The 27,387-nt window shown below is 28.4% G+C and overlaps 1 protein-coding gene across 5 annotated transcripts in view; it reads left to right on the forward strand.

The window, feature by feature from the left end:
- The window catches only part of Ac3 (Adenylate cyclase 3), a 275,553-nt gene that overhangs the window by 21,752 nt on the left and 226,414 nt on the right, over positions 1-27,387 (forward strand). The window contains exon 2 of one of the 5 annotated variants that reach the window (XM_087163807.1): positions 7,148-7,250. The exons of the other annotated variants lie outside the window; for them this stretch is intronic. The gene's annotated coding sequence lies outside the window, so the exon portion shown is untranslated. The remainder of the gene's footprint in view (positions 1-7,147; positions 7,251-27,387) is intronic. 5 annotated transcript variants of the gene reach the window in all.

Here is a 27,387-nt window from a genome sequence, read left to right on the forward strand (position 1 = left end):
AATGCTAAATATTCATTTCATAAACCTGCGGGATTAATGACAAGGACAGTCTGAAAATCTGCTTTTTTTAGATAAGCCTTCTTGGAAAATATTTTTATAAATAAAAATAATTGGATCAATTATTTTCTCCCTAAAACATACTTCCAACGAAAGTTTTTTTTTTCTTATAATTAATCGGAGAAGAACATTCAACGACAATAAACAAAGGATTCAAATAATAATATCAATAGAGAACATCACTAATGTCAGAAGGCTGAACATAAAGAACTGCACAATCAGCTGTTATTTATCAGCCATTCAACAAAGGATAATAAAAAACGGTTACCAAAAAAAAGTCTGTATAAATTGCTTGAAATCTACGATGAGAAATTTTCCTTGAATGCTAAAGTGTTTGAATGCTAAAATGTTCAAATAAATTGTACAACAAATTGTATAAATTGCTTTCAACCAGGCCGGATCACAAGGGGAGTTACTGGGGCTATTGCCCCTGCTTCGAAATTTTTTAACACCTTACAAGGGACCTCTTAGTTTTTGAGGTTAAAGTTGATTTGTTAAATTTTTTTAAAAAAGGATAATAAAAAAATCAATTCAAGTATTTTTAAGTGTTATGTTTTGTAATCTTCCTTTAAAATAACTTAAAATGTATTATGTATTTTAAGTAAATTTCGGAATATAAAAAAAAAATATATTTATATATATTTATTTCATTCAATACTCTTCGCACAATTTTATGACTTTATCTGATATTTTAATTTGTTTCTAAGTCACTAGTACATAATTTCCCTAATTATTTTTCTGTAACCATTACAAAACATTAAAAAGTTTTTGGTGTTGTTTCCTTAGCAAAAATTTAAAAAGTTTAATTAAAGCGAAAACTTCTATTTTATCTCTTTCACTTTTTAAAGTTTGTATGTTGGATAGTCCTTATTACTACTTTAAATTTACAATCTAATGCATGTTTTCTTTCTGACAAAAACATTTAATTGCATTTTAATAATTAATGTAATTAATTTCAGAAAATTTTTAAAATTTGAATTTTTTTTTCGAATTTATTTAAAACAAGCTGAAGACGAGTTCAATTTCATATTTTTTTTAAATATTGCTGAATATCGTTAAATTTTAGCTGATTTTATATAAGTCGGATGTCATCAGCTTCAGGCTCTAACATACCCTAATCGAACTCTACTTGCAACACACATTGGCCCAAACATACCTTAATCCAACTCTGATTGCAACACACATTAGCCCCAAAATACCTTAATCCAACTCTGCTTAAAACACACATTGGCCCAAACATACCTTAATCCAACTCAATGTGTGTTCGCAGCACACAATAAGCAATTTGCTTTGAATGCTAAAGTGTTTCAACAAAATCTTCGAATTCTTAGGTTTTTCAACAAATTTTTACAAAAAGTGCAGAAAACAAGAATAAAAACATACTATAAAACTAATCTAAAATGTTTTCCCTTTTTTTTGAAATGCAGAATGCTGCTATTTTCGCTGATTTGAAAGTTGGAAAAGATCTCAAATACATCAGGTTTGTTACAAAGAAGCAACTTGGCATTCGTTCGGAATAAAAATAGAAAGATGAGTTAAAAAAAAAGGGTTGATTTGAAATGATATATCAAAGCAGTTGCTAACATCGAAGTTAAACTGCATCTGAGCGCCAAGAAATGTTGGCACGTAGACCTAGTAATTAAGTTTTCTGCGTTTACGAATGTTGTGCAATTAACTTAATGACGCAATTCCTTGAAATTTTGAGAGAATTTCTTGGGAAGCTAAACTAGTGCTCTGCTTTAATTTTTAAATAGTTTCGATGCTTTTTTAACCAGCGAACGTTCACCCCTTTAATAGATGGGGACGTATTTTGTTAGTTTATTTCTTTTCGAATTAAAACTAATGAGCATTTTACGAATGGCTTTCAAATATTTTTGAGTTAAATTAGTTATTTAAAACTGAAGCAGTTATTCTATGGACTCGTTAAGGGCTGTTTTCAAGTATAATCGATCAACAGCCGTACCCGTCGTGACACATATTTTCATGAAATTTTTTTTGTAAGAAATTAGTTTATGAGAAACATCTAAAATAATTGCTTCGGATTAAAATCTGACTCATTTTAACAAAATGGCGCCACTCGACAAGATGGTTGATACGTTTGTAACCTCTGTAACTTATTTATTTATGAACCGATTTTGGTTCTTTTGTTGTCATTAGAAAGCAAAAGATACCAATTATGTGTTAAAAGTATTCTGAATATATACCAAACCAGAGCAGAATATATATCAGAGCTGAATATTTACCAAAATATGCTTTAAAATTTAAATTGAAAAATATTTTTTGGAGAAATGTATATCAAATTTCAAGATATTTTTTACAGAGAAGCTACAACTTTTAACACTTTTTTTCATGATGTTTAACACACTTTTCAACATTAAAAGGAGCAGATGATTGGTTTTTATTATTACTCTTTAAAAAAGCAGTTGAAAAAGCTAAGCTGTGAATTTCGCAATCTACTTAGAGTGAAATTCACGAAACTTCCAAAATTTCTATTGATGAGAAACGGGAAAATCCGATCATGAGAGAAAAAGTTATTCAATGTATTCATTTTCTTTTTCACACTGAACAGTTGCATTCATTTTGAAATTCTTTATAAATGCTTACAAATCATTGCATGTTTTTTTTATGCCGTATATATTTAAAGACCACAAATTAAACTCACAAATAAAAACCAACTTCACGAACTGTTAATATTATATCGTACTATTAATATTATATCTTTTATTCCTTAATAAAGTTAATTATGGTGCAATTCTTTTAAGAAATAAATTCTATGATAAAATATAACAACTTTAAAGAACCAATAAGTATATAATTTATTATAATAGATTAATGACACATTATTCGTGGTTTATTTCTAAGTTAATGGATTTGTCCCCAATATCACTATGTCTAACTTTCGTTTAGAAATATATGTGGCAATAAATGGGTATTTCTTACTTTTACGATTTGTTAAAGTGATTTATATATTTCAGTTACTTTAACAGTTTTGTTTGATCATGGTTACCTAAATAATTATTGGATATCGTTATTTGTTTTCAATGCATTTTTTTTCTTTCAATAAGCTGATATTAAAAACATGATAAACTGAAATTTCAGAAATAATTTTGTCCTCATAATATATTAGATTAGAAAGTGAATGCATCACTTTTATTATACTTTTATGAAAGTAATTTCAGTGTAATATCAAATAACGTTGCAAATTTGATGTTAACTTCAAAAACTATGAAATAAAATCATTTTTTTTAATCCATTAAAGATAAATCAACGTATAATCAATTACAAAAAGTAAATTTGATTTAACATATAAAAGTAAATATGATAAATATAAAAAAAGTAAATTTGAATTTACATATAAAAGTAAATATGATAAACATGAAAAAAGTAAATTTGATTTAACATACTGTCATATTAAGTTTGCAGAAAATTTGAACTATATTATGGTTAAACACGTTTCTTAAAATGTACTCTATTTGTAACTTATTTGAAAGTTATTCCAATTTTATAAAATAATTTACTTACTGTAGAACTTTAATTAATTTTGCATGGATTTAAATAATACGCTGAAATTTAGATTAAAGAAAAATATTTTTATTAAAAATATTGTCCATCAAAAATTTTTAATCATTTCTTATATATGTAGCGTACTTTTTGCTACAAATAAATTTTTTAAACTAAAAGTAGGATTGCTAAAAATTTATTTTAAATTAAATAGAAATTTATCAAAATCTTTACACATTGTATATCAATAACTACATACATATTTATTACTTTATACATAAAAAATCAGAACTAGTATGTTTTATAAATTAATTTATATAATAGAAACATATTGTTGACATTAAATTTTGTATTCAAATGGATTCCGTAAAAATAAAAATGTTATAGCATTATAATATACAGATTTATTTAGAAGTGAAATCATAGAATCATAAAATAGAAGTGAGAATCATTAAAATAGAAGAGCTTAGAGGGAAAAAATTTCAAGTAAAATTATGAAAAAGTTTGATATTATGAGCTTAAACTCATATTATATTTATACATTGCCCTACAATAATGGAAGAAACACTTTCGATTTTTTAATTTTTTTTTTTTAATTTCTCATTAAATACTTATGGGACTATTTTGTAATTTCAGAAGTGTGATTCGTGTGATTTTTCATACATTTCAATAATGTTTAAAGCTTTCATTGGTTTTAAGAACCAACAATAAATTACAAAAAAATTCCTGTAAAACGGGTTTACTGAACCAAGAATTATTAAAAGAATACCACTCAAAAATATTTAGCTGCTATATATATATATATATAACATAGTATGTGTCGCACATGTGTATCATAGTGCGTGCGTCATAGTCATAGCTATATGCTATTAGCTATAATGTTATAGTTGGTTGAACCTAATGTTTTCTGCAGGTTTATAAAATAAGACGGTTTTAAATGTGAAAATGTGTTTTGTGAATGGTTACCAGATGTTACTATATTTTCTGATGTTCCTAATATTACAAAAATGTTAAATAGAACCTTTCTTCAATAACCAATTCTATTAAATAATCCCTTTTTTTTGCTTTTAATCGATTTTTAATGAGCACTAATCCCACCCCTTCCTCGCTACCCCTCGTCCAATTCTGGAACAACTTGTTTGTTTGCTAGCTTAGAGCTCTGTTTGATTTTATTTTTTATTGCCAACAAGAAAAAAGAAATTTTATTGGTCATGTGACCACGTACATGTGTATCAGCATATGTCATTTGATATCGATTTCCCCTCCAAAATCAAACTTTCAATTTGTGCACTTTTTTTTTTCATTTCACTGAATTACATCTGATTAATTGACTAATTCAGATAGCTTTTTTTTTTAATTTCCAGAATAAAAACTGAATTCTTAACCAAGAAAATCTTTCGAATAGTGAAATAAAAAAAAGGCTCTTCTTTCACTTTCTTTTCACTTGACTGTATAATCTTGAAGCAAGCATTTATTTATTTTTGTTTTTTTGTTTCAGTTTTAAAATATGGCAAAGGCACTTATTCATCAGTCATCAGCTTTCACTTTGTTTTGAAAATGATAATAGATAATCTAGTTCGGAAGTTCTTAAGATCCAAATTGCGCCTCAATCAATCCTTTTTAAAAATAACTTAATTTATCGATGAATGAAATGTTTATCCTTTCAATAGAGTGAAAGAAAACTTTGTATTTATGCATTATATGAATATTTTATTTGTAATGCTAGTTGCTTTATTACATGTTTTTGTCACTCTCAAATCAAGTGTATTAGCTAGTTTTTCTTGTGAGAAAAGAAAGATAAAAAAGCCGGAACATTAATATATGGAACATGAAAGGAACATATTAATATTAGGGGACCGGAAAGTAATGTCGTTTCGGAGCATTAAATATTCGTCATTCTAAAAAACTAACTAATTTTTTTCGATTCATTTTCTATCTTGCATTGCTAACGAGGATGAATACGTAATTGATTAAAAATAAAATCTTGATAACAGATACACCAAAACGACATTACTTTTTGGTCTCTTTAATTTAATTAAATTTTATTTTATAACCCTTGTTGAGCAGCCGATCCAATTTTATGGGTTTACGGCTCCTTTAAATATTTATATGATTTTCATCGCTTCATTAATTGGGCAAATCAGATAATTTATAAACAATGAGTATGTTTTGATGGTTTTATATTATCATTTACATTGATTACTTTTGGAAATATAATTACCTAGAGTAATTTTGGAAATAACAAAGTTTTTATTTTATGGTGTGTACTATATATAATTTATTTATTTATTAAAAACAGTCTTGCTGTGTTTCTTTTTATTTTAAAGTTAATGTTTTAAATAAGGATTTTGTGACTTCCTAAACAATGAGTAATGATTTGAAAAGCAATTTCATGAAAAATGGTTGTTGAAAGAAAGGTATGAATAGCTGAACTTTTAAAATTTCTTACAAAGAATAATTCCAACTATTTTATAAACATTATTGAAACATAATTAGTTACAATGCTAGTGCTGTCTGCAAAACCTATATTTTTATTTCATTTTTTAAAATTTAATAATCGTTGTTGAACAGCCGATCCAATTTTGGTTCTACTAATGTTCAACTCCGTAGCCTTGTAATTTTGAACCCAATCCAGAAGACAAGGGAACTACTGGATCGAGTATTGGGCGAAATTTGCCTTCGTGGAGGAATTTTTTGATGGAGCTAACCAGCATTTGCGTTACATGGAGAAGAAGACCACGAGAACCTTACAGGGTTAGCCTGACGGCAAGGGGACTCTAACCCATGATCTGTCTACCACTGAGGATATTTCATGTCAGCACTGTGGTCGATGCATGCTGGATGCGGAATTTGTATCGACTGGGATTCTAACCCGGTTCTCCTCATTGGAAGGCAAGCGCTCTATCCCCTGAGGCATTGCGGCTCCCGGTCTCTTTAATGTATGGAACAAAATATGATAAGTATAAAGTGTGGGAAATGAAATCTAAATACGTCAAGTAAGATCTAATAAGTACCAAATTAAATTGTATTCTATGTCACATTTTGCTAAAACAAAAGTACTTAGCTCTTGTTAGTTAGCATGTCTTAGATAGACCTCTTCTCAAACCTTTGTGGTGTTGCTACGTCACACTTCATCAACTTAGTTTCATAGTTTTTCGTTCGAAATGTAAACTTTCTTCTTCAAACTTAGTCTTATTTATTTTTTTACCGCGTTGGAACTTTAACCTTTAATTGATTTTCTGATATCGATTCTTTTTTGATTAACTGCAACCGATAAAAGGGTTCGCCAAAAGAATAAAGTCTTATCATTGGGTTACAAGTTATTCAGTGTGAAACATTTTTTATTGAAAGAACAGTACATCATACTCTTGATGATGGTGTATCAATTATTTTATTTAATTATTGTACACAAGAAAAAATATAAATGTTTCGGAAATAACATTATTAAGATTCATTATGATGTAATGTGCATTGCTTCAATTTGATCTCTTACTTAATATAAGTCAATCAAAATCATTATACTGTTTTTAAGTAAGAATACACTTATAAAAATTCATTCCTTGAATTATCACTTTTATTTCGCTTATAGGGTGATAATTATATTGAACTGTATGAAATAAGATGTAAATTATTTAAAGACTGCTGAGTGCACAGACTTTATGCAATATGTAAACGTCACTACAGATATTCAGGTATGACATGTTCGATATGCCTGCCATCATTAGCTATGATGTGATGCAGATGAATAGCAAAATTTTGCATGACACTCTATAGTTCAATAGTTGTCAACCTGTTGGATTAACAGCTGAAATTGCATTAACAGTTTTTTCTTCATTGGTACATTTCTGTAAAGCTTGTAAAACATGTATTAATTGAATATGTGTTATGATGTGATGCAGACGAGTAGTAACATTTTGCATGACTCTCTATAGTTCAATAGTTGTCAACCTGTTGGATTAAAAGCTAAAATTGCATTAACAGTTTTTTCTTCATTGGTACATTTCTGTAAAGCTTGTAAAGCATGTATTAATTGAATATGGGCTGCGTATTTAGTTATTTGAACAAAAACACAACTTTACAATATGTAGCGTTCAAAAAGAAAAAGTAGCACTTCTAAGAAAAACTTCATAGTCATGCACTGTAAAAAGTTTCTGTTAAACAAGCACATATACTCTGTAACTTCCATGCCGAAAACTTCTGCTCTTTAAAACTGCAGAAACTTACTGTTCAACTACATCGTAATTTGTCAAAAGACCAATTTTTTCTGCTAACCAATAAAAACTGCAAGCCTTGATACAGATTGTGATGATTGGGTGAACAATTTTTTTCTGTATGGAATGAAAAGCTTCAGTTTCATAGCGGCAACACATAGTTTGATGCATTGAAACAGATGCCGATTGCCTTGTAGTTAACTTCATACTCGAAAGGTCCCGAGTTCGAATCCAGCTTTAGAACATCTGAACTTTCAACGATGGAAAAAAAATAAGAACTCTATAACGATTCTTTCAAGCGTGATAATTTTCGATGTCTCAAAATTGGCGACCAAAAATGGAATAATTAAAGAAATACGCCAAATTTCAGAAATTTGTTTCAATATGCAAATAGACCAGAGAGTATATAATTAACTTCATTCCAAATTTCTCTGTCGTACCCTGACCTACGGAAAATATCTGGTGCGTATAGATATTTTGCGTATAATAAGCAATATACGCAATTGCGTATGTACGAAAAATATCTGGTGCGTATAATTTCTGCCAACGTTTTTTTTCCATATCGTACGGGTGATTTCTGGTAACTTTGCAGCCAAAAATTTTCCTTGATTATAGAGAATTTTTTTACAATGTATCTTTAACTCGTTAAGCCAAATATACAAAACTGTCTGATGATTTGGTAGTAACTCGTGTTTAACATTATAATACCATGATGGAATACGTAAGAATGCTTGATTTTTTTAAATTCATTCAACCATTTATTTTGCTTTTCAAATTTTCATTCAAAATCAAAGTAAGCATCAATCAATCAAATTTTCAAACATTAAGCCATTTATTTAGCTAAGTTTCGCCATATTTCAATTGATATTAATCTTTATCTTTAAAGACTTTTCCGAGAATATCTCTTTTTTATTTGACTTTTATTGGAAATCAATCCATAAATAATGCAGGCAACATAAACAACAAGCAAGGAACGCGAACAATAAGCAACATGAACAATAAATCAAAGAATGAACAACAAACAATATTGTGTTCAAAGTATATCTAATTTATGGAATTGTTTTTTCATCCTAATGTCTTTGTCTCAATACTGACGGGTTTTTTTTTCTGTTGCAGACAATGAGTAACATGGCCAAAATAATATTTATAAATAAAAGTTTATTTGAAAAGTGATACAAATAAGTTAGTGATAGTGCAGTTAGTGATACAAATAGAAGATGAGTATAAAAGCTTTTTAAGTACAATGTTAGAAATTTCTCGAAAAATGGTTAAATAACAGTTTATCTAATAGTTGCTTAACCGTATTCAAACAAAACAGTCTAATAAGTATAAATAAGATGGTATTCAAAGTGTTAACTGTGGGGAAAAAACGTTTATTAACTGCTTTTACCTATTACGGATAAATAGCCAGAATTTTATTGCTCCAACTAGACCCACGTAATGAAGTTACTTGGTTCCTTGCAGCTGGGTACATATCATACTCGAGAGGGTTAATCTGTCAATTTCATGACCGGTAGGACGGGTGTTCGAATCCCAGCGGTGGCACTACAATATTTCCTCTATTCCCTTCAACGCATAAAGAGTTTCCAGTGTCTTACATTGCCCAATTTGTGATCCTGGACTATTATATTACGATGCACTAATTCACGCATAGATGACAGTATCATAAAACTGCTTCAAAAAAGTATTATATTTTCGATCTCCCACCATGTGATAAAACACAGCTCAATCACAACTTAACTCCAATGCCCAATTCCTAACGTAAAGACTAGCTCTAATTCACAGTTTAATTTCTTTTTTTTTGGTTTTGAAACCATGCTAGTTGTGAATGGTTAAAAAAACATGAATATAACACTATACAATTTTTTTAATTATTTATAACTAGCATTACCATTTTAACCATTTATAATTAGCCATTACCATTTTAACCATTACCATATTAACCATTTATAACTAGTTGTAAATGGTTGAAAAAACATGAATATAAAACTGTACTTTTTTTTAACCCTGAAAAAGCATGAATATAAAAATATACAATTTTTTTAATCATTTATAACTAGCATGACAACTAGCACCGTAATATTTATGGTAAAGAGAATTTTTTACCTTTACGGTTTTGATTGTATGGTTACAGGTTATTCAACCACAACAGATTTTTTTAACCATACACTTCACAAATTGTATGGTTAAAAAAGTCATGAATGTAAAACTGTACGATTTTTTTAACCATACTATTTGTGAACAATTTCAAAACCGTAAAGGTAAAAAAAAATGTTCTTTACCATAAACATTACGGTTAATTAGAAGGACATACTGTTGCCGGCTATTTTGCCGTAATTTTAGAATGAAAATTCTAACAGTATACATTTGAAGGGAATTTAATTCAATATTTGTATAAGGAAACCCTTTATTCTCATTCTAAAAGCAACCAAAGCAACTTCATTTTCCAGCTTCTCTACTTTCAAGTGCCCCCTTTTAATCAGATAGATACATTATTCAGGATTATTAAATGCTTATAATCTCTTAACTTTAATCATAATCTCGTACAAAGCGGCCTTTCATTTTAATTCGCGAAATGAATATCATATATCGATAAGCGGTGGTGGCTTGCTTAATGTTAGACACAGTCCTTAAAAGTTTGGTGTCTGGGATGACAAAGGATACCAACTTATCTGAGAGTAATTACTTCACCGAAGTGATTAATTACCACCATTTAAGTCAGTTTTCCTTAAACTATACATCATTTTATTCGATACCTAACCTGTAAATACCAACTTTAAATCGGTCTTTGAACAAAAAAAGTCTTAGCATGGTATTTTTTTATTAATACTTTAAAAAAACAGAGCAATTAATTATCTTTCAAATCGTTAAAAAAATATGTCTTCATCTCAATTAAAGGTCATTATAAGGCTTTTGTTCTTTTTGATTCAATTTTAGACTTAAGTTAGGCTGAAATTTTGAAAGTACTTTTTTTTCATAATAATTTTTTAATGCTTTTTTTCTCAACTTCACAATGTATTTTAAAATCTACTAAGGAAAATTGCAACAAAAAAGGGAACATAAAAATTTAGTGCGGGTATATTTTAATGTTTTTTGTTTTAATTTGTCCCTAGGAAATTTATTTAATATATTTCATTTTAATTTTTCTTTAATAAACTAGTTGGAGTAGAAATTTGAAAGAGTAATTTTAAAACTTTTTACACTTGTTTTAAATACTCGTGTAAAGCATGTTAAGAACAAACTTAAGTATGTTCATTTTTATTGAAAAGAAACTAAAAAGTTTCATTATTGAAGCTTACTATTTTAAGTTATATTAAAATTAGCACATATCATTTTTTTAAAAACTTAAATGTTATATTAGTTTTACCAGCGGGTGACCGAGCTCCGCTCGGAGAAAACAGGTATCGAAGCTAACTCGAAGATTTAAATTTTCAATTGTTATTTATCAAAACAATACATGCCATAAGAAAATTTGTGAAACCATTGGTGAAAAGATAACCGGTTAAAGTGCACCATTGTAAACTATCTAAACAAAGTTTGGAAAGGGAACTATTCTATACAAAGGTAAAATTTGAAAAGTCATAGGAAATAAAATGTAATTGATAACAAAAAATTATACAATTAAAGACACTGTTCACAACGAATTCGTAAATTTGCTTCCGTTCATCCGCTTCTTGAAAATTCTTGCCCAGGAAAAGGCGTCGATGAGAGAGGTATTGTCGAGCATAAAAGACGATGCCGCAGGAAGACGCGTCATCTTGGTGGTTGTAAGCGTTGCGAGGTTTCACGATGCATCCTTTCAGCTTTTCATTCGTAACAACGGTATTCAAAACGCGTCGCAGTATTTTTCTCAAAACAGCATCGATGGGCAGCGGGTTGTCGACTGGATCGCAGACTAATAGTTGACGTTCTCCATAGCTTCTTAAATTCCTAGCATCCAGTGCTCGCCTCTATCCATTTGAGCTCTCTTGTGAATGGGAATGAGTAGAACGTCGAATCCTTGTTGAACGCCGTATAGATAGTTGGAAGCCTTGTTCTGGTCGCTGATATCGTTGAGAAGAGCCATCCGCTGTTGTAACGTAGAAGCGTGCGACAAATTCAGGGTGAAGTACGGCAACTTTGACGGTCGGGTAAGCTTGTTCGGCGTAATGGAGAAGCATTCTGACAATGACGGTATCTTCTAGTTGTCCATTTGCGGGTAGAATTGAGTTGATCGCTTGTTGTTCCAAAATTCCGGCTCCTTGAAGAATTTCATGTAGAGGTGCGTTCTGCATGTTGAAAATGTAGCTTGAAATCTGACGAATGTTGAAATGTCGGACTTTGTTGACGGTGATTTTAACACAAAAATTAAACTTTTCTCCACTTTGATAAATGTAAACTAATGCGAACCTTACAATTAAATTATTAATTCCTTCGTATATTATTGGTTTAAGTTGTCGAAAATTAATATTTCAACTGTAAGGTTCGCATTAGCATACATTTATAAGAGTGGAGAAAAGTATCTATAGCCATTATGGCGAACTAATAAAGTTTGAAAATATCCCATCTGTAACTCCGAACTGCTCGACCGTAGCGCTTCAAAACCGGCGCCAATCGATTCTTCGTGGCCAAAAACCCCAGACCCCCAAGTTTACCGGAGTTTATTAATTCTGGGGCGATTTTCGACTTGGCAACCATTCCTCGTATTATAGTATAAGATTATGATTGATGCACGATTCATACAAATTTCGTGTAAACTTTTTACATGGCACAGCAGTATAAAAAATCAAATTGATTCAAACATGTTTAAAATATATATTTCACAACTGCGTCTCGTAAACGCTTTAAGGTAGTTTTTCAAAGTTTCTATTTTAAGTTATAACTTATTCTATGTGTATAAAATGCAACCCAATAAGTTAATTTAATTAATTTTGTGTTGGCTATTTAAGTTTTCATTTTTTAAATGTTAAAGTTAACTAACTATTTTATGGAGAAAAAAAAACATTTTAGGAAAAAAAGAACAATTTTGTGAAAAAGAAAATCTTTTTGAGAGATAAATTTGATTTGATGTACCTATCTTTTATCTATGATGTTTTGAGTAATATTTTGTATTTATCTTCGTTTGTTTTTACAGAAAACAAAATAAATTTTGTTCTTTAGTTTTTTAGTTTGCAAAAAATAAAAATAAATAAACAAAAAAAGCAGCTTGGAGTATTAGTTATAATTTGTTGAAATTAAAATATTTTGTACGTGTTACTACAATTACATTAATTATCAAAAACTAATTAAGAAAACTAATCAAACGTTATTAATGTGAAAAAATTATTGCACTTGTTAAGATAGTAAAAATAGTTGTCATAAAAATAAGCCATTAAGATTACTAAATATAGGTTTTTAGGGTAAAGAAATTATTGCTCCTGTTAAATTATCATAAAGTTAATCAACTAATGGTAATAAATATAATGTTTATATTGAAGAATTATTGAACTTGCTTATTGATTTAGATCAATTATGTTCTGTATTTATCTTTTAGTTTTTAGTTCCTTATAATAGTATAGTTTTAGCAGTTATGCAATTTAAATAATATAGTTTCTAACGATTTAGCATTTATACGTAATTTAGGTATAAATTTTAAGCTTAGAATAGCAGCCATTAATTAATTTTTTAATAATTTATTAATTATAAAACCCATCCAAATTTTTTTTCGAGATGATGCTTAATGAGCCAAAAACCAGTTATAATAAATTTTATCGATATAATTACAATCAGTTTATTGACTTTAAATATTTACTAAAAAGCTTGATGTTATTAATACTATAACTCTCAAGAGAAGTAAACTCTCATTCGACGAATGAAAGAATGCTTTAAAGCTTTGTTTAAAGAAAAAAAAGATGATAGAAAGGTTTAAGAGAGCAATAACTTTCGATTCAGATAAATTGGAATTTGGAAAATAACTTTTCATTAACCCCTTCCTTCTCACTCCCGTGAAAATGACAGGGTGAGGTTTCGCCCTCTATTTCTCGCTCCCGTGAAATTTCCGGGCTCTAGTGTTCAGTAGTAACACGCCAATAAGAATAAAACTAAGACATTTCTTTTGCCCAGAAAACATTTTATTTCTCACTTTACACACCAGATGGTAGTACCAGGATATTTTTAAGGTAATTGTAGATAGTTAGTTTATTTTAAACTAGATGTCAGCACTAATCAAATACTTGTATTGGGCAAAATAGGCTCTTTTATGACCGTTTTTTTGAAAATTAACTGATCGTTAAGGGGTAAAGTACAGCAGATATGTTTTTTTAGGCTACAAATAAAACATTCAATATTCTAATTGCTGTTAACAAGTGTGAAGGGCAATCTGTATAATAAATTTTACTAATTGTTTAAAAATTAAAAAATTTCAAGCAAATTTCAAGCTTTTGGAGAAAAAACTGTTTTATCTTACTGATAGTACAATTTTGTGCTAGGTTTACATATTTTAAGGTTCTAAACGTAATAATTTTTGTACAGTCTAACAGAAAGTTATAAAACAGCTACAAATTAAGTTCAAAATAGAAATAACGTACTTATTTTATATTTTCATGCAACTCCAACATAATTAATGTCATTATTTAGAAAGCTAATTTCTTATCACAAACTATCTGAATCTGTCACGCTTTAATTTCAAGTTCAAATGAAAGCTGCGCATTTAAATCTACCCTCGTCGTTCGATTTCCTCAGTAACCATGAAAAAAGAGCAAAAATAAAAACTTACATATTAAATATTATTATGTTATGGCAATTTGAACAATGTTGCAATTTTACATAGCACCCTATAAAGGTGGTAACAGATTTGAAAAATACACTTCATCCTAATTCTTCAAAATTGCATCAAATTTTAACGATATTATGATTTAACTTAATACTTTATTGTGGTAACGACAAACTTGAACGATATTATGATTCAACGTAATAACTAATTATGGTTGCCACACATTGGAACGATATTGCGATTTAGTTCAATACCTTATTAAGTTTGCAAATAATTTGGACATGTTTATGGTTCATAAAGTATGTAAGAGATTTTAATATGATTCAGTGTAATTGAAGTTTCTGTAAATTTTAACAATATTATAGTTCAACTTTCCCATAAAAAGGTTGCGATACATTTCGACGATATTATGTTTCAACTTAGCACTATATTAAGAAGTCGATAAGTTTAAATGATATTATGATTCAACTTAACACTTTATTATGGTTTCGACAAATTTGAACGATATTAAAATTTAAATTCAAACTTCATTAAAGTTACGATAAATTTGAGTGGTATTATGATTCAACTTAATACTTTATTAAGGTTACGCCAAATTCGAACGATATTATGACTCAACTTAATATTTATTAAAGTCACGACAAATTTGAATGATATCACGATTCGCCTTCAGACTTTATTAAGGAAGGTTGCAACAAATTTAAATGATATTATGATTCAACTTTATACCTTTTTAAGGTTACGAGAAATTTGAATGATATTATGATACAATTTAATACTTTAAATACGAAAAATTAGAACGATAAACTTAGCACCGCATTAAAACTGTAACAGAATCGAGAAACATTAAGATGTAATTATTCACCTTGCTAAAAATGCATCAATTTAAACAACAACAACAACAAAAAAATAAATAAAAAGTGCGAATGTGAAATTTCTTACTTAGTATCATTTACGCTAATCGTTTTTTTACGGATTCGTTTTAAGTTAGGTTAAAAATGGTTTGACTATTCTAAGTTATTTCAAGCTCTATTTCTCTTAACACGACAAAAAATTTAAAATCAAAATGGAAACAATAAATACAATTTTATTTTTAAATGACTCTAACAAAACGAATGTCATTTTTTAGAAAGCTCATTTCCTATCACAAACTTTCCGAAACTGTCACACTTTAATTTCAAGTTCAAGCAAAATGAACGTATTTGAACCTACACCCTCCATTCGATTTCCCCTGTGACCAAAATAGAAACTTACAGCTTTCTATCTCATTAGGGTAAAATCAAACTTGAACGATATTATGATTCAACTTAATACTTTATTAAGACTACAACGAATTAATTTAAATGATACTATGATTCAACTGAATACTTTACTAAGGTTACAACGAATTTAAATTATATTATAATTCAACTTAATACTTTATTAAATATATGAAAAATCTGAACGATATTATGATAAGAGAAATAAGAAATTTGAATGATATTAGGATTCAACTTAATACTTTATTAAAGTTCCGAAAAATTTGAAAATTATGATTCAACTTTGCACCACATTAAGACTGCAACAAATACAAAAAACATTACGATTTAACTATTCACCGTGCTATCATTTAAAAAAAAATACAAATCCGAAGTTTCTAACATAATATCATTCATCGTTTTTTGACAGATTCGTTTTAAGTTCAGCTAAAAATGGTTTAACTATTCTAAGTTATTTAAAGCTCCTTAATAAGGCTAAAAACTAAAACTCAAAATAGAAACAATAAATACAATTTTATTTTCAAATGACTCGAACAAAACGAATGTCATTTTTTAGAAAGCTCATTTCCTATCACAAACTTTCCGAAACTGTCACACTTTAATTTCAAGTTCAAGCGAAATGAACGTATTTGAACCTACACCCTCCATTCGATTTCCCCTGTGACCAAAATAGAAACTTACAGCTTTTTATCTCATTAGGGTAAAATCAAACTTGAACGATATTATGATTCAACTTAATACTTTATTAAGACTACAACGAATTAATTTAAATGATACTATGATTCAACTGAATACTTTACTAAGGTTACAACGAATTTAAATTATATTATAATTCAACTTAATACTTTATTAAATATATGAAAAATCTGAACGATATTATGATAAGAGAAATAAGAAATTTGAATGATATTAGGATTCAACTTAATACTTTATTAAAGTTCCGAAAAATTTGAAAATTATGATTCAACTTTGCACCACATTAAGACTGCAACAAATACGAAAAACATTACGATTTAACTATTCACCGTGCTATCATTTAAAAAAAAAATACAAATCCGAAGTTTCTAACATAATATCATTCATCGTTTTTTGACAGATTCGTTTTAAGTTCAGCTAAAAATGGTTTAACTATTCTAAGTTATTTAAAGCTCCTTAATACGGCTAAAAATTAAAACTCAAAATAGAAACAATAAATACAATTTTATTTTCAAATGACTCGAACAAAACGAATGTCATTTTTTAGAAAGCTCATTTCCTATCACAAACTTTCCGAAACTGTCACACTTTAATTTCAAGTTCAAGCGAAATGAACGTATTTGAACCTACACCCCCCATTCGATTTCCCCTGTGACCAAAATAGAAACTTACAACTTTCTATCTCATTAGGGAAAAATCAAACTTGAACGATATTATGATTCAACTTAATACTTTATTAAGACTACAACAAATTAATTTACATGATACTATGATTCAACTGAATACTTTATTAAGGTTACAACAAATTTAAATTATATTATAATTCAATTTAATACTTTATTAAATATATGAAAAATTTTAACGATATTATGATAAAACCTAATACTTTATTAAGATTACGAGAAATTTGAATGATATTATGATTCAACTTAATACTTTATTAAAGTTCCGAAAAATTTGAAAATTATGATTCAACTTTGCACCACATTAAGACTGCAACAAATACGAAAAACATTACGATTTAACTATTCACCGTGCTACCATTTAAAAAAAAATACAAATCCGAAATTTCTAACATAATATCATGTATCTTTTTTTTTAACAGATTCGTTTTAAGCTCAGTTAAAAATGGTTTAACTATTCTAAGTTATTTAAAGCTCCTTAATACGGCTAAAAATTAAAACTCAAAATAGAAACAATAAATACAATTTTATTTTCAAATGACTCGAACAAAACGAATGTCATTTTTTAGAAAGCTCATTTCCTATCACAAACTTTCCGAAACTGTCACACTTTAATTTCAAGTTCAAGCGAAATGAACGTATTTGAACCTACTCCCTCCATTCGATTTCCCCTGTGACCAAAATAGAAACTTACAACTTTCTATCTCATTAGGGTAAAATCAAACTTGAACGATATTATGATTCAACTTAATACTTTATTAAGACTACAACGAATTAATTTACATGATACTATGATTCAACTGAATACTTTATTAAGGTTACAACAAATTTAAATTATATTATAATTCAATTTAATACTTTATTAAATATATGAAAAATTTGAACGATATTATGATAAAACCTACTACTTTATTAAGATTACGAGAAATTTGAATGATATTATGATTCAACTTAATACTTTATTAAAGTTCCGAAAAATTTGAAAATTATGATTCAACTTTGCACCACATTAAGACTGCAACAAATACGAAAAACATTACGATTTAACTATTCACCGTGCTACCATTTAAAAAAAAATACAAATCCGAAATTTCTAACATAATATCATGTATCTTTTTTTTAACAGATTCGTTTTAAGCTCAGTTAAAAATGGTTTAACTATTCTAAGTTATTTAAAGCTCCTTAATACGGCTAAAAATTAAAACTCAAAATAGAAACAATAAATACAATTTTATTTTCAAATGACTCGAACAAAACGAATGTCATTTTTTAGAAAGCTCATTTCCTATCACAAACTTTCCGAAACTGTCACACTTTAATTTCAAGTTCAAGCGAAATGAACGTATTTGAACCTACTCCCTCCATTCGATTTCCCCTGTGACCAAAATAGAAACTTACAACTTTCTATCTCATTAGGGTAAAATCAAACTTGAACGATATTATGATTCAACTTAATACTTTATTAAGACTACAACGAATTAATTTACATGATACTATGATTCAACTGAATACTTTATTAAGGTTACAACAAATTTAAATTATATTATAATTCAATTTAATACTTTATTAAATATATGAAAAATTTGAACGATATTATGATAAAACCTAATACTTTATTAAGATTACGAGAAATTTGAATGATATTATGATTCAACTTAATACTTTATTAAAGTTCCGAAAAATTTGAAAATTATGATTCAACTTTGCACCACATTAAGACTGCAACAAATACGAAAAACATTACGATTTAACTATTCACCGTGCTACCATTTAAAAAAAAATACAAATCCGAAATTTCTAACATAATATCATGTATCTTTTTTTTAACAGATTCGTTTTAAGCTCAGTTAAAAATGGTTTAACTATTCTAAGTTATTTAAAGCTCCTTAATACGGCTAAAAATTAAAACTCAAAATAGAAACAATAAATACAATTTTATTTTCAAATGACTCGAACAAAACGAATGTCATTTTTTAGAAAGCTCATTTCCTATCACAAACTTTCCGAAACTGTCACACTTTAATTTCAAGTTCAAGCGAAATGAACGTATTTGAACCTACTCCCTCCATTCGATTTCCCCTGTGACCATAAAAAAGGATTAAAAATAGCAACCACGTAGAAAAGAATAGACGGAGACTCCGTAAAATTGTTCAATCGATTTTGTCTATGCAGAACCTTCGCTTTCTACCTATTTTTTATTTTTCTTCTTCACGTTTAGGTATTCATTTTTAAGCCGGCAGGAAGAATGCTCAAATGCCTTTTTTTGACACGGATTTTTGACAGGCGGCCTAGGTCGTCACATCTGCAATACAATGGATTTGTTGAATGGGTGAAAAAGCTAGGGGTGCCATGCTTCAACTGCGGAAGGTTTTTCCTAGGAATATGTCAGATAAAAAGAACGATTAGATAGGGCGAGAGGAAGTTGCGAACGTTCATTATCATATTTTGGGCTGGCGAAAAACCGGACGATGATGATTTAAAGTCATCAAGTTGATGAAGTGTATATTGGAATAATAAAGTAAAAAATAACGGCGTATAATGCATATGTAGAAGCTACTTAAGCGTTATCGTTAAACATATGCTTTTAATGGATAGTTTGAAATGTTTTATATTTAAAGGATCTGAGTTAAACTAAGAGAATTAATTTCTGCTGAATAGAATTTAAAATACTCTTCTTTCTAATCAATTATGGGATTTTTAATTTTTTCGGGTAATAAGGAAATACAATAATGTATTCATGATAGTTTATTATTTTAGGGTTTACGTGTAATTGTTATATATTATTGTTTACGTGTAAAATTATGTATTATTGTTTCCGTGTAATTGTTTACGTATAGTGTTATATATTATTGTTTACGTGTGATAAATTTCTATAGTATAATTTAAGATCTCAGTGACATTTTCGGAAATGCAAATTTTTTAAAATTATTATCAGTTTACTCCCCTTTTTGTAATTATATTAATTTTACTGTTTTGTTAATTAGGCAAATCAAATAATTTATACATGATGAATATATTTTGATAGTTTTTTATATTATCGTTTACATTGATTTATTTTAGGAAATATAATTAAAAAAAACCAGTGACATTTTGGAAATCCTAAATTGTCCAACTTATGGTCAAATTTAATAAAAATTTATCCTTAAATAAAAGTGAATGCTATTTGAATCGAAGTGAAATACTCTCCTTTAAATATTTATATGATTTTCATCGCTTCATTAATTGGGCAAATCGGATAATTTATAAACAATGAGTATGTTTTGATGGTTTTATATTATCATTTACATTGATTATTTCTCGAAATATAATTACCTAGAGTAATTTTGGAAATAACAAAAGTTTTTATTTGATGGTCAGTTGGTCAGATCTAAATATAATTCATTTATTTATTAGAAACAGCTTTGTTGTGCTTCTATTTATTTTACAGTTAATGTTTTAAATAAGGAGTTTGGTGTCTTAAACAATGAGTAATGATTTGAAAAGCAATTTCATGAAAAATTGTTGTTGAGAGAAATGTGTGAATAGCTGAACTTTTAAAATTTCTTACAAAGAATAATTCCAACTATTGCAAAACCTATATTTTTATTTTATTTTTTATAATTTTACAACCGTCATTGAACAGCCGCCCCAATTTTGGGCTTACTATTAATGTTCAACTCCGTAGCCTTGCAATTTTGAACCCAATCCGGAAGACAAGGGAACACCTGGATCAAGTATTTTGAGAAATTTGCCTTAGTGGAGAACTTTTCGATGGAATTAACCCGCACTTGCGTTACATGGAGAGGATCACCACGAGAACCTCCCCCGGTTAGCCTGACGGCAGGGGGACTCTTACCCATGATCCGTCTGCTCCTGAGGATATTTCAAGCCTGCTGCATGTCAGACCATTTTGCTCCTTATAATGAGGTGATCAGCAGATAATTTTGCTCTAAGTTTGCACTACGCCGTTAACGCAACTGGTGTTTATTTTGAATGCTTGTTTCATAGTTTTTCTCAGTTAGTAATATAATCTGTTGAATGCTTTTTTAAAGTTTATTGTACAATGAATCTCGTGAGGATGTGCCATCTGGTTTCTCAAGCAGAATGCAGCGTCTTAAATTATTTTTTAAGTTTTGTACATTTTTAAGGCTTGCAGTATCATATTAACATGTCACTTAGTAATAATATGTTATTAGTATCACTTAGTAGGATTTTTCATCAAGCTCTTCAGTTATTAGAGTATAGTAAAAATGAGTTTGTTTTTCTTTATATTGCATTGGGGTTTGATCCCTAACCACAGCTATAAACTCAACATCATTCCGATCTATGAGTATTAGCTTGACTAGGCAATAAAGTTGGTTGGTGCGCAATGTTGACCACTTTTTCACCACCATGCCGTTGTTCATAAGATTGTAAATCTTTGACATACATAACCTCCTGTAGGTTTTAGTAGGAATGATTTACATTTTTTAAATACATATTGCTACGTTTACATAGAAATCGTAATTACAATTCTGTCCTATACAAGAAATAGAAAACTCTAAATTGCCTTTTTCATATAGAACAATGCAATAAGCTAAAGTGAAATAAGTCTTGTTGATTAAATATATATTGTCTCTTTAGAAAGCAGTTGGACTTCATGATTTTATTTTATTTTATAACCGTCGTTGAACAGCCGACCCAATTTTGAGTTTAAGACTACTAATGTTCAACTCCGTAGCCTTGTAATTTTGAACCCAATCCAGAAGACAAGGGAACTCCTTGATCAAGTATTGGGAGAAATTTGTATTCGTGGAGGTCTTTTTGATGGAACTAACCCGCATTTGCGTTACATAGAGTGGAAAACCACGAGAATCTCCAATGGTTAGCCTGACGGCAAAGGGACTCTAACCCATGATCCGTCTACCACTGAGAATATTTCATGTCAGCACTGTGGTCGGTGCAAGCCAGGTGCGGATTCGTATCGACCAGCCATCGTGGGATTCGAACCCGGAACACCTCATTGGAAGGCGAACGCTCTATCCCCTGAACCATCGCAGCTCTGGACTTGATGATTTAAAATAGTCTTTTTTTACAATAGTAGTAACCCGATTATCCGATGCCTCATATACTTCGATTAACCGTCAACTATGTCGACGCTCGTTAAAAAGGCTTCGACAAATATATCCATCATTTATACAGCTGGTGTTATCAGTCGAATCTAAATTATGGCAGTTAAGAAATAAAAAATAGACGGAAAACAAAAATAAACAAATATTTCATTTTTCATGACATAATACCAAGATCTATAATTGAAAAATAGAACACAATTGAATTTTTAGGAAAAAAAACTTTATTATACTACATTTGTATACGAAACAAAACAAATCGTAATGTTTAAAATTTCTACATCATTTACCATATTTTTCAACCATCGAAATGTCATTAGGAACAATTAAATTATTTTTAACGTCATTAAAACGGAGGAGAAATGACATAAAATGGATAAAATATGGTAAACGTGGGGATTCAATCGACTTAATTCAAGATTAGAAACTTAAAATTTTTGGACCAAAAAAAAAAATCAATATAATAATTGAGAATTGGGGTGTTTGTTCCAAAAATCAATAGGTGTGTAAAATTCTGGTCAAATATCCTTCATTCTAACTTCTTTGGAAATCTGCCCAAAAGAGTGCTTTGACAACTAAAATAAATCGATTCATTTTTCAGAGAAAAAAAAAACTTATAGCTCATAACGCACACTCACAGTTGTGTCCCAGAGAATGATTTTTTTAAACTGTACTTATACTTATTAAATTTAATTATTTATCTTATTTATTTGTTTTGCCTTAATAATTATTTTTGATGGTTGACTTTTATTATACAAGGTGGAAGAAAATTATTGGTCTAAATTTTGCGCTTGGTTACATCAAAAAATATAAGAACATATAAGTTCTGTTGCTTCAACCCATAAGCTTATATTAAAATACAGTTTTTCATGTTAATCATTAATTTTAACTTGTATAAATTGTGATACATCGCTTAAATTAGTTTAATGCATTTTAATATGTTTCTTCATGTATTTTCATACATGAATTCATTTATTTCTCTGATATTCATATAAGTTCTGTTGCTTCAACCCATAAGCTTATATTAAAATACAGTTTTTCCTGTTAATCATTAATTTTAACATGTATAAATTGTTATGTTTTGCTTAATTTACTTTAATGCGTTTTAATATGTTTCTTCATATGTTTTCATACATGAATTCATGTATTTCTCTGATATTCATATAAGTTCCGTTTGCTTCAACCCATAAGCTTGCATTAAAACACAGTTTTTCATGTTGATCATTAATTTTAACGTGCATAAATTGTTATGTATCGCTTAATTTACTTTAATGCATTTTAATATGTTTCTTCATGTACTTTCACACATGAATTCATTTATTTCTCTGATATTCATATAAGTTCCGTTTGCTTCAACCCATAAGCTTATATTAAAATACAGTTTTTCATGTTAATCAATAATTTTAACGTGTATAAATTGTTATGCATAGCTTAATTAACTTTAATGTATTTTAATATGTTTCTTCATGTATTTTCATACATGAATTCATTTATTTCTCTGATATTTATATTTTCATTTAAGATCAGGCATAGATGGATCATGCATGGATTACCATGCAATAAACATATTAATACACGTTAATATGTTTCTTCGTACATTTTCATACATGAATTCTTTCATTTCTCTGATATTTATATGTTTGTTTAAGTATCATGTATTTCTCTCTTCATTTATTTTACTTCTTTTCTTTCTTTTTTCCCATTTCTTATGCATAACCTCTTTTCGTTTGTTTCTTCATACAGTTTCATGCATAAATTCATCTATTTTTTGAATTTTCATATCTACCTTTATGCACTTATGCATCACTTAATTTTTTTCTTATTTCATATCTTCTAATACTTCAACCATTTTATTTTCACTTGTATTCATTTTTTTCTTTATACATTTTCATGAACCATTTGTTTATTTTAGAGAGTTTTTGATTTATATCAGTTATTTTTTTGTTTTTTCATTCATAATTTTGTTTACTTCATTTTTTTTGTATGTTTTTTCGTATTTTTTTCTTATGTTTCTTCAAGCAGTTTCATGCATAAATTCAACTATTTTTCGGATTTTCACATCTTTATCACTTTTTTTTTTACTTATTTCTTTCTTATTTCATATCTTCAAATGCGTTGCCTATTTTATTTTTACTTGTGCTCATTTGTTTTTTCATGCATCTTCATGTAACATTTTATTTATTTTGGAGTGTTTTAATTTACATCATTTATTATTACATGTCTTTTCATTCATCACTTACTTCGTTTATTACATTTTATTTTCTGTTTTTTCGTTTATTATTTTATTTATTTTTACTTATTGTTTTTTCTTATTTCATATCTCCTAAAACATTTCCCATTTTCGTTTGACTTGCGTTAATTTGTGTCTTCATGCAAGTATAACTTTAGTTATTTTCAAACGTTATAATTTATACCAGGTATTTTTATATTCATGTCTTTTCATTCATTCGTTTATTTTATGTATATATATATATAATATATATATATATATATATATATATATATATATATATATACATTCACTCTTTGTGTTTGTGTTTTTATTTGTTTCTTCATACATTTTCATGAATCACTTTACTTATATTTTTATATTTGAGTGTATAATTTGTATAAGGTATTTTTATCTTTATATCTTTTTTTTTCATTCCTTCATTTATTATAATTTTTTATTTTAATTTTTTACGTACATTTCAATAAATGTTTTTATAATTCATGTATTCACTTATTTTTAATAATTTATATTTGTATCTTATGAATTTATTTATATATATATTGAATTATATTTATATTTATTATATTATATTTTATTATATTATATTTTATTATATTATATATTATATTATATTGAATTATATTTATATTTGTATTATATTTATATTTGTATTGATTTATATTCGTATCTGTTATTTTTTTTATACATTTTTATGTAATGTTCATTTCTCCATGTATTCTATTTTTCAAGATTTTATTTAAGCCTTCTGTTTTTGGAGTTCTTTAATGTATTGTTCGAAATTTTACATGTTTCCATGTTTATATATACGTATAATCATAATAATTGCTTTTTTTTAAAATAATTTTTAATGTAAAGCAAACACATATTTTTTTAAATTAATTTTTTTAACATTTCCAAGTTTTGCAACTATTTCATTATTTAGTAAAGCCTCCTATTGCCTGGATTTGAAGTGGCATTAATTCAATGCATTTTTATTTATATAGTTTTATTATATACTAGCTGTATATCCGGTCACCGTACAGAATTCAACAAAACGTACAAGGCAAATTTCTCCCAATATTTGATCCAGGAGTTCCCTTGTCTTCTGGACTGGGTTCAAAATTACAAGGCTATGGAGTTGAACATTAGTAGTCGTAAACCAAAAAATTGGGTCGGCTTCATCTATGACGGTTATAAAAAAAATCAGTATGAGGGCCGGGATAGCTTGGTTGGGGTTGGTAGGGCACTGGGCCCATGTCCAAGAGTTCGTGGGTTCGATCCCCTCCGGCCGAAGATTCCCCGTGTAGTAAATGGTGACTGATGCACGTTAAATCTGTCGAGTCGCAAAGTCCTCCATGTTCCCATAACAAATCAATACCTCTGAGGGTACTGATCTAGGAGTTTCCTTGTCTTCCAGATTGATTCAAAATTATAAGCCTACGGAGTTGAACATTAGTAGTCGTAAACCCAAAATTGGGTCGGCTGTTCAACGACGGTTATAAAATAAAAAGATATGAAATCAGTAAAGGGTTTAGCAAAAAGTACAAAAATGTTTTTTATCACTTATATTAAAATATTATTACTTATATTAATATATTATTGATTCAAGTAATCAATAATCTGTAAACTAGTCCTACGTAATCAAGCACAAACTGAAAGGTATATGTCGCCTCAGTTTAATAAAAAAGCTGAAGTCATTACAATATTTTTCATTATGATTTGTCACCTTTTCTGGTGACTTCATATTAACAAATTAGCCCAAAACAATGTTTCAGAAATTTAAATCATCAGTATAAAGATTAACTGTACTCAGTATCAGTTGGCACTGAAAATGTTGCCATTGATCGCGACCAGATCTAGACATTAAACTTTACCTCTATCAGGCAAATTTACTTTGGCATTTTAGTATGAATTTAAATTATTTCGTTTTAATTTATATTTATTTTAAACTATTTATATATTTATGAGCGCGCGTTTAACGCGTAACTATTAAAAAATGCGTTGTTTCAAATCTTTTTTGAATTAAAAATTTAGTGACTTCATCTCACGTTCAGTTGTCTATACGCACGAGACATACATGACTATAGACAAACAGTTATTTAAAAAAACATTTAATGAAACTCTTATTTTGATCTAACAGAGCTGTAAGCTAATAAATATAACTGGTGCCATTTTTAAATATGTGAAAAATCGGAATCATCTACAAGCAGTGCTTAACAACAGAACACAGTACTATCTGTTAAAATTATTTTTTTTTGTTGACAAAAATGAATTTATTTTATGGTATTTATTATTATAGTTTTATAGTATTCGCTGAAATATGTATTTTCATTATCTTTCAGTGACTGAATTGGCAGATATGCATGCTTCTGATTTCGTTGATTTAAACTGAAAATTTTAGTAGCCAATAAATTTATTAATAATTAATGAATTTTCTGTAGCCAATAATTTAATAAAGGACCTGTTGTATAAATTAAATGCAAAATTAATTTCTATTAATCTATTTTTTCTTAAGTTACATATGTTAGTACAAAATAAAAATTTTACAAAAATTGTGCCATCGGAGACAAGGCACGCATGCTTATTTGGGCCAAATCCAATCACAAACCTCTTACAGTTTGCTTATATCTTATCATTCATTTGACGTGTGCCCTTGCTTAAATTGAGTTACAGCACGCGATAAAGATTACCCACGGAGACACTGATCTACCTTTTCAAAGTAGCTTATCAAACAATGGCAGTATCGCACTACGAGAAGGAAAATAAATACTTGACTTCTATGTCGTTATTAGATCTATGCCATCGATTCATGTAGGAAATTCTTTTAATATGTTGCGTAGTTTGAGATCTGAATATAGGTTACATTTATCATACCAATTCTCTATGTAACATGCATAACTTATGTAGACGTGCCTACTAAAATTGTTACGTTAATTTTTTATGGAACATGA

Source organism: Parasteatoda tepidariorum, chromosome 5 (genome assembly GCF_982258835.1).
Source record: "Parasteatoda tepidariorum strain Cologne lab strain chromosome 5, Ptep-v5.0, whole genome shotgun sequence".
Taxonomy (NCBI): domain Eukaryota; kingdom Metazoa; phylum Arthropoda; class Arachnida; order Araneae; family Theridiidae; genus Parasteatoda; species Parasteatoda tepidariorum.